This window comes from Suricata suricatta, chromosome 9, assembly GCF_006229205.1.
Source record: "Suricata suricatta isolate VVHF042 chromosome 9, meerkat_22Aug2017_6uvM2_HiC, whole genome shotgun sequence".
Lineage (NCBI taxonomy): Eukaryota > Metazoa > Chordata > Mammalia > Carnivora > Herpestidae > Suricata > Suricata suricatta.
This window is the reverse complement of record NC_043708.1, coordinates 103515093-103524481: the sequence shown is the minus strand read 5'-3', so window position 1 is coordinate 103524481 and position 9389 is coordinate 103515093. Positions and strand designations below refer to the sequence as shown.

Here is a 9389-nt window from a genome sequence, read left to right as displayed (position 1 = left end):
CTTCACCGTGGTGGAATAAACAGGCACTTAAGACTGATTTTGCTGCTCAGAAAGACTAAGGATGGAGAACGGGTTTGAAGCTACACGGCACATTCTCTTTTTTTTTTTTAATTTTTTTTAATGTTTTATTTTTTATTTTTGATACAGAGAGAGACAGAGCATGAGAGGGGGAGGGGCAGAGAGAGAAGGAGACACAGAACTGGAAGCAGGCTCCAGGCTCTGAGCTAGCTGTCAGCACAGAGCCCGACGCGGGGCTCGAACCCACGAACGTGAGATCTGACCTGAGCTGAAGTCGGAGGTTTAACCGACTGAGCCACCCAGGTGCCCCTACACGGCATATTCTCAACAGAGAGAGAGCTGACGTCTCCAGGTCTCCGTGGTCCATGGACATGCCCATTTTAAAGGTGAGAAAACTGAGGCTAGTTAGCAGCAACACAGGCCTAGTCTTCCCACCAGGGGCCCACCTTTTATAAAGCAAGCAGATGGGCAAGACAGCAGGATAAAAAACAAGAAGTTCGATGCTTTAGAGATAGAACCTGTGTTCCCTGTTTATACCCCAGCCTCTACTGAGCCTCTTCCAGCAGAGAGGGGTGACTGGTTGTCAGCAGGGATCTGCGAAGTCGGCCCTAAATGGGGAAGGGCAAGTCCAGGTGCAGATTCCAGGGATTCCCTCCTGTTGGCCCTGAGAGCATCCCGACTCTGAGCGCTGGTGGGCTGGCAGTGTTTGGGGACGGTTGCTGTGGCCCCGAGAGCAGGCTTTTAGCTTAATTGGACCAAGGGTCTTAAAATGGCAACTCATCAGTCAGCTTTCTTTTTGTTCCTGTTGTTTAATTGTATTTTCCCCTAGGGATTAACCAAATCAATGTAAATGCTGGGTGATTCTGGTTTTTTCCCTCCATTTAAAAATCAGGGGTGGGGGGGACACATAGACAGGCCATTGTCAACTGTATGACAGCCAAGGCTGATGACGGTATCTTTCCTTAGTTGAGCAAGGCTCTCAATAAATCCTGTAAAATGGCAGCACTTCTACCTCGGTCTGAGAAGGATGCCGGTGAGATGAGCCAAGAGATGCTGAGCACCCACAGAGCGTGTTTTTGGCATGAGGGCCCACAAAATGACAGAGTGAAAGCTGCGGCCAGTAGGGACCGGGAAATGATCTTTCTCAATTACTCATCTAAGGCCTTCCCTTTCTGGAGAGTTCCTGGGGAAGCGCCGAGTCAGGAGGCCTAAGTTCTAGGGACAGTTCTGCCAGTCCTGGCTGCATATGCAGGGGCAAGTCTTTTCCCCTCTCTGGGTCCCCTTGGTCCTGCCATGAAGGACTAGACTAGACAAATGATCTCCTGTCACCTCAACTTGTGGCACCTGCCACATCAGGGATTGTCTCCCTCCTGCCCTGGTATCAACACCTGTGGGGAGAGCGGGTGGTGAAGTGGGGGTGTGTGTGTGGAGCTGGACAGCGATGGGGTTACATACTGAAGGCTAGCCCTCTGCAGGGAGGGGTGGCCCGCAGAGCCATCCCACCCTGAGGCAAGGGCCCAAGCCTTGGTAGCTACCCTCCCTTTGGCCAACTAACCAGTCATTGGATGCAGCTGCCCCTACATATGGGGTGTGACCTTCACCCAGGTGGCTTTCTCTGGCTGAGGGTAATTCTCAGAGAGCCTTGGAAATGGTTGGCTCAGTCCTGAAGGGAGGATCTGGGTGGCCACCATAGCCTTCAACACATCCCCCCTCTGGCCTCCCTCTCCATGTCTCTGGGGATGAAAAACCTCAATTTCCACACTTTTGACAGTCAGCTGCCTCTGGCCTGGACCAGGGTCTGTCTGAGTGAAATAGAGTTCTAGGTACCTGTTCACTGCTTCCCCTGAGTGGCTCATGTGGGACCTAGGCTGTGCCATTGGAGGACGATATTGGGGTGAGTTTGCTCAGCAGGGCCTGGGAAGATAGGCAGCATCTTGTCTAGTCTTCCATAAATGTCGCTGACTACCAGCTAGGTGCCAGGCACTGGGCACCATGGTAGTGTGGCACGTGGAAGGGTCTGAGTGTGACCTGATTTTGCTGTGCCTCAGTGTCTCCTTCTTGGGGTGATGAGGTGTCTTTTAGAGCCAAAGCCATCCTCCTGGATATGGATCCCTTTACATGGTATAGTTTTTAAAGGGAATCTAGAGACCTTCCTTAAAGACCCCGCCAGGCCAATGGCAGCCATTGAGCTCTTGCCTTAGCATCAGTGGAAATTCCAATTTACGAACCATGGTTTTGGAGAGGCTCGGTGACAGAAGCCATCAGTCTCTGCATTTCAATTTTAATTTATTTTATTTTTCCAGCCCAGGTGCCTGTTCTGCTGTGAACTCTGTCTAATCAGCTTGCAGGCAGTTGAAGGAGAGTGGATGTCCCCTTGATCTGGGGGGTTTATGTGCATAATTCCCTTTAATTCATCTCAGACAGGGCTTTTAGAGCCAGGTTTGAGAGTGATTTTCAAAGTCTTTTGCTGGAGTTCAAAGATGCATCTCTCCAGCTGGGCCAGTAAATTACAGGAGCAGTTCGCCACGGATTTCCAATGTGGGGTAAATTCCTAGGACTTTTCAGGACGGTAGCCCTCCGCCATCGGTCCCTTCCCCAGCACAGGTGAGGACCACAGTTTAGTGTGCCTGGAGGGCACTCTTTCACATGCTGCCTGGATCCCATGCATCCCAACCCACCAGCCTTTGCTGGCCCCTGATCCCATAGGCCCTCCTGCTCCCTGTTTCAATCTTATTTTGAATCTGCACCAGTGCCCCATTTGTTGAGGGGGGGGGGGTATTCCAGGTCAATTGTGCACTCCGGTGCTGACAAAACCTTTATCGTGAGTGTACGTCTTCACACTTTATTTGCCTGTATGATAAATGCAATTTCCACATCAAGACTATCAGTCATTTTCTGATGTGATCTGTGCAGCTCTGCCCGAATTGAATCAGCTCCTGTATTATTGTGACAGTTTATTTGGTGAAAAAATGAAAGAAGATGTGTAAATTAAAGTGGAGGTGTGCTCGGTGTAATGTGGAGATTCCAGGGGCACAGGGCGCTCCCCCCCCCGCCCCCCACCGGCTGGTTTCCTCCCCTGGTCCCTGCATTGGGTTCCCAGCTCTCCTGCCCTCTAAGCCCAGGACAGAGACCAAGGCAAGGGCACAGGGTGATGGTTGGGGGAAGTCACGACGCTGGGATATGTCAAGAGACAAGCAGACAACAAGTCAAGACACACTGAGGCTGGAACTCAGGCTTAGCATTCTAGTGTTAATGCAAAGGGTTGGAGGTGGAGAGGGGGTGCTGGGGGGGAGCATTATAGCTCCAAACTAGAGGTTAATGGCAAATGGGACATCAGGATCCTTTCCCTGGATTCCCTGTGCATCAGCCCTTGATGAGCAGGACCATTGCTGACTCAGGGTAGCAATTCCTTTCTCTGTCTCTCTCTTCCCCTCCCCTGCCCCCTCCATCGAGCTGCCACGCACACTCAGCATCCCACGCTGGGCCTTGGGCATGGTGTGGTGTGGGAGGGAAAGGCAGCCTCTGCCTGTGCTGAACACGTGGGAAGGATGCCCACAGTGCCATGAGCTCCTTTGAGGAGATGCCAGGCTTTGGGGGTGACATGCCAAGGAAGCAGACGCAGCAGTTCAGCGAGGAGGAGGGTGTATGGAAGCCTGGAGGAGAAAGAAGGTCACTCTGCCTGGGGAGTCCTTGGCAGCAATGGGTTCTAGCTGGCCAGCTTCACATATAAGTCATCTCAATTAACCAAGTGGCCATTTCTCCCCTCCCTGAGGCCTGTCCCTTTCCTTTCTGCTGTCTCATTTCCAGCGGCTGTTGACCAGGCCGAAGCCAACCTAGCAAAGCAAGGGCCTGCTCCCTCCACAAGACCCCCAGAATACGTTATGAGAATGCTTGCCCCCTGCAGGTGGAGGACCAGAACCAGGAGGGATCGGGCACCCTGATCTGGTGGGAGAACTTGTCTAAATCGAGGACAGAGACAAAGTTTTGCTCTGGAAAGAGCCAACTCACGCTTAGGCCCCCCCACCCCCCAGATATGTCCAACTACTTTGGAGTTTTGGGAAGAGGGGTGAGTCAGGGTCCATTTTCTCCATCTCAGATGTGAGTGAGGATGGTTCCTCCAGTTGGGGAGCTTCCTTGGGGCTTCTGAATTCCAGTGGTGTTGGACAACCACTGCTGGTGTTTCTCTCGGGGGAGGAGCTGGTCTGCTTAACCACTGGCAGAGTGGAGATAGAACTTATTGAACTGAGCTCTCTAAAATGGCATTGTTTAATACTGTAGCTATTCGCCACATGTGGCTATTTAAATGAATGAATTAAAAACAAATAAAATTAAAAATTCAGTTCCTGGTTGGAAAAAGATACACCGTATAAACATCCATCAGCAGTAAAAGCATGAGTGGCTTTATTAATATCAGGCAGAGTCCACTTCAGAGTAAAGAAAATTCCCAGGGATGGGGAGGGACATTACATAATGACAAAAAGGTCAGTCCTTTATGAAGACAGAGCAATCCTAAAAAAACAGACACAAAACAACATGCAGCAAAAATTTTGTTCTCTGATCTCACTGGCTACTTTTCCTGTGGCTGGTGGCCACTGGACTGGATAGCAAGATGTGGAACATTTCATCACTGCAGAAAGTTCTATGGGGCAGCATTGCTCTACATTTGCTAACCTCATGTCTCTTTTGTTTGCTGCTATATCCCAGTGTCCAGAAGAGTCAGTCCTCAGCACATGATAGGTTCTTAACATTTTGGAGACCTTAGGAGCTCCTGCCCTCATGCCACCACAATCTTGCTGTGTGACCTTGGACATGTTGCTTTATCTCTCTGGGTCTCTTCATCCATTAATCACAGGATTATTTTACTTATTTTATTCACAGGGAGGGATCAAAGAGAGCAGGAGAGGACAAAGGGACAGGTTTGATTTTTTAACTTTGGTCCTGAGTTGTCTGTAGCTTAGCAGCAACCTCCCCCGCACCTCCGACCCAAGTGTAGGGATTTATAAGCTCCTATGATTTGTCTTGTTCTTCCTGCTCTTCCTCATGCTGTAATCTTCTGATCTTACCAAAGAGCTTCTTGGTTCTACCCAGCTCTGCCTTAAACTCCAGGCATATCTGCAAAGCTGGGAAGCCAGCAAGGGCATAGAAGGGCTCAAGAACTCCAAGAACTTGGCCCTCTCTTCAGCTGTCCAGAGCCTGCTGTTCTTTCTCCCTTTGGACACCTGTGTTCTGTGGTTTGAGGTAGCCTGCTCAGCCTCAGTAGTGTCCCGACTGCTGATGCTCCCCGTGTGTGGTGAGGAAGTCCCTGGCAGGGGGATTCTGGGTTGGCTGCTGCCTCAGTACCTCTGCCAGCAAGCCTCTGGGGTCCCCGGCTCCGTGGTGGGGATGCCGCTGCATGTGCAGGTGGAGACCAGGCTAAGGTTTGGCAGTGGGGATTGGGGGGAAGTGCATCCCTGTGTTGTTGGGGGGCAGTGTGCCAAGTGGAGGAAAGGATATGTAATTACCTTCAGTACTGGTCTCTTGGCAGAGTCAAGGGCCACCACAGCCTGGCTCTAGGACCCAGCGGCTGAGGTTTTGGCCATGTTAGGAGGAGAAGCCCTCCTTTTTCCTCTCCCTATTCTGGGGACCTAAAGCAGAGGCAGGGGACAGGGAAGGCACCCAGGCTTCCCCTTTACAGGAAACTCCCCCAGGACCCACCAAGCCAGTGCTGATGGGAGAATCCGAGGACAGCTGTGATATGGTGGGTGGGTGCCAAGTCCTGCAGCTATGTGCCAGGCCTTGGTGCATAAGGGACCATGTGTGATAGGTGTCCTTCCTCCATCCCTCTGGGCCTCCGATTGTCTCTCTGTGGCCCTTGGATTGCCACATGTGGCCCCACAGCCATCTCGGACATCCCTGCCATGGAGGAGCTCACTTCTGCAAGGGCCCCTGCTTTCTGCATCCTGGTTGGGTTTGGCCAATGGGAGGCACACATGGGAGATTGGAGGGTGGGAGGAGAGAGGGGTTGGGGGGTTTCTTCCCTACTCCCTCCCTGTGTAGGGCTCTGGCAGGGGCTGCCCCCCACCACTATGGGGCCCATCCTCCTCAGCTTCAACTTTCATTGAGCTTCTACCACCCCAGCTCTTCACTGTGCCTGTTCAGGACTCCCCACCGTTGCAAATTTCAGAATGTCTTAACATTCTTTGTGGATTCCCTTAATCCTGCTCACGCCTCTGCAAATAGTCCCCTTCAGTAAATACTGTTCAGTCCAACACCTTTGTGTGGAATTCTGATAGTCTCTGAGTCTATCTATGTCTCAGGACGTCTGATTTTGTTTCATTAGGTCGGTGTGGTGGGTCTGTATTAGTGATTTGGATCCTTAGGACAACAAATCAGTGTATTTTTCTCTGACTTCTCTGGCAGGAGGAGTTATGTAGGGAAGGGAACATATCCTGATGTTTTTAATATACCCAGAGGGGGGCAAGGAGCTGGTTCTAAGAGGCTCCCCAACGTACTGTGTCTTAGCCAGTGTTGTAGCCAAAATATTTAATAACTAACTGGTACATCATAGGACCCAAACATTAGAATGGGACCTTGAGCAGTGGAAATGGGCTGTTGGCAGAATCTAGAACAGGCGCTGACCTTAACACAGCTATTGAGGCTGGATCAGTGTAAACTGCTGATGATCAGACCTAGAACGTGTCTCAGCTTTGCTTGCTTTCCTCTAAAATGGGGCTGAGTTTCACGCTTGGCAAGGTACTGCTTATATGGGTGTGGTTAGGAAGAGCCCAAGGGAGGGCATACCTGAAGAGATACACAAGGACAGAAGGGGGCACAGAATTACCCCTCACCCCCACAGCCACTCTGGGATTTAGAGCCCCCAAGATTTGGACATGCAGAGAGAGTGCCCAAGGTTGCTCAGAGCCTCAAAGGATGATGGCCAAAGTGATCTTTCTTTTTTCTCTGTTTAATGTTTATTTCTTTTTGAGAAAGAGAGAGAGAGAGAGAGAGAGAGAGAGAGAGAGAGAGAGATTGAGATTGAAGGGGGAGGGGCAAGAGAGAAGGAGACTCAGAGTCTGAAGCAGGCTCCAGGCTCTGAGCTGTCAGCACAGAATCCAATGTGGGGCTCAAACCCACGGACTGTGAGATCATGACTTGAGCTGAAGACAGACGCTTAACTGACTGAGCCATCCAGGCGCCCTTCTTTTCTCTGTTTATCTAGCATTTTAATGCCCCCACCCGTCCAAGAGGGTATCTTAGTCCTGGTCTCTAGAAAACAGAACCTGAGGCCAAAACATGTTGATACATTATGGAGGAGTGCAGTCCTGGGGAAGCAGGAGTGAGGAAGAGTGAAGTGGGACCAGGAAGGAAGGAGAGCAAGCATCGGCAGTGCATCATGGAGCAGGCACTGATGGTGCCCATCGTGTCTTCAGGGAGGTTAAAGGAACTCCTGAATTTGGGGCAAGAAAGGAGAAGAGGTTAATCCTAGCTACTCTCTCCTATTGGTACCTCCTTCTCACGCTTCTGGGTTAACCGTGTGTGGGCTCTGAGCAGCTCCTGGGGTGTCGCACACTTTAGTGGCAACAGGAAAGTCCCAGGGCAGGAGGGAGACTCATGGCAGGGGCATGAGGCCAGGTGCTGGGGTGTCTGCCTGGGGGAGGTCAACAGAGGCTGGGCGGAGCCCACACAGAGCCAGTGGTGGCAGGGTGGGACTCAGGCCAAGAGCTGAGAAGACAGGTGAGGCTGGGGGGGTCTGAGAGCATGTTTAGAGATGGCTGAGACAAAAGACATCTGGCTGGGCTGGCATCCACCTCCTGTCTGGTGTCCCTGGCTAGAGGACCCTTGACTTTCCGAGTGCAGCTCACATAGGATGCTTTCCTTTCTTGTGGTCCAATGACAGGCTTGTCGTAGAGAAGACAAAAATCTGAAGGGAGCACTTTAATGTGTGTGCACTGGTTCCAGGGAAAGGGACAGTGGCAGTGAGAGAGGAGGTGCCTGGGAGGTTGTTGGAATAGGGGTGGCAGAGCATACACTGTGCTCCAAAGTCACCCTTAACTGCTACATCTTTCGCACTGCCTGTGACCTGTTCCTTTCTCCTGTCCTGTGGGTTCAAGTTCCGTTCACCCTGGAGCTAATGGCCCTGGAGGTGTTTGTTGTTGGGATTTATCGGAAGGCAAGAGATGTTGCTATATTCGTCTTTCATTCTAACATGTGTCCTGCTCACGAGAGAAAAATGTGGTGTTGTGGTGACAATCCCAGGCAGGAATCTATCTGTGTGGCTTTGGGGGAGTGGTTTTATTCTTCTGGGCCTCAGTTTCTCCATATATGAAGCCAGATGATCTTGAAAGTCTCTCCCTTTAAGATTCTATCTCTACAAAAGGTACTTGATTCCTCTTGAGTGACTGTCCCACTCACACCTCCTTGCCTGGCGTCCCCCATAGAGCCAGGCATCCACGTTGCAAGATAGTTGGACTGGGGTGTTTGGGACATGGGTGGTTTGGAACATCATGATGATTCCTAGCTCTTCAGGGATCAAACTTTGGTCCTCTGGTTCTAGAATTCTCCAGGTAGATCTGAGAAGGCATCATTCGCAGGCAGGGCTGGAACCAGAGTGAGACAAGTGAGGTCCTAAGGCAAACACTGACTGAAGGGCTTGCTCTCAGGTGTTAACTCTGCATTTGTATGACCCTGGGATCGAGTACCTCCTTATTTTTTTGTGAATTAAATTCCTATTTTGAGACACATGTAGATGCACATATAGTTGTAAGAAATAATATTTTTTACTCAGTTTCCTCCAATGGTAACATCTTGTAAAACTGTAGTTTTACACTGTGCCGGTGTCACAACCAGGATACTGACATTGGTGCAGTCAAGGTACAGAACATTTCCATCACCACAAGGATGTTGCTCTTTTATCAGCCTTCATTACCCCCAGGCAATGACTAATTGTTCTCCATTTCTATCATTTTGTCTTTTCATAGACTCCTACAATATGCAACATTTTATGATTATTTTTTTCCCACATAGTATAATTCTTTAGAGATTCATCCAAATTGTTGCATTCCATAGTTAGTTTCCTTTTTATTGCTTAGTAATATTCCATGGATGGATGTCCCACAGTTTAACTATTCACCCATGGAAGGACATCTGGGTTGTTTCCGGTTTTGGGCTGTTACAAATAAAGCTGCTATAAACATTCATGGGTGGATTTTGTGTGGACATGTCTTCATTCCTCTGCATGTTTAGTTTTTAAGGAAGTGGCCAAATCATTTTCCAGAGTAACTGTACTACCCTTTTATTTTAATACAAGCAATAATTAGTGATAGTTTCTCTGTATCCTTGCCAGCATTTGGTGTTGTCACAATTTTTTATTTTAGCCATTCTAGTTAGGGCAT

The 9389-nt window shown here is 50.0% G+C and overlaps 1 protein-coding gene across 1 annotated transcript in view; it reads left to right on the top strand.

The window, feature by feature from the left end:
- The first annotated feature begins 330 nt into the window (after positions 1-330).
- Positions 331-9389, top strand: part of MEGF11 (multiple EGF like domains 11) — a 310492-nt gene continuing 301433 nt past the window's right edge. Inside the window, exon 1 of the mRNA XM_029952659.1 lies at positions 331-404. The gene's annotated coding sequence lies outside the window, so the exon portion shown is untranslated. The remainder of the gene's footprint in view (positions 405-9389) is intronic.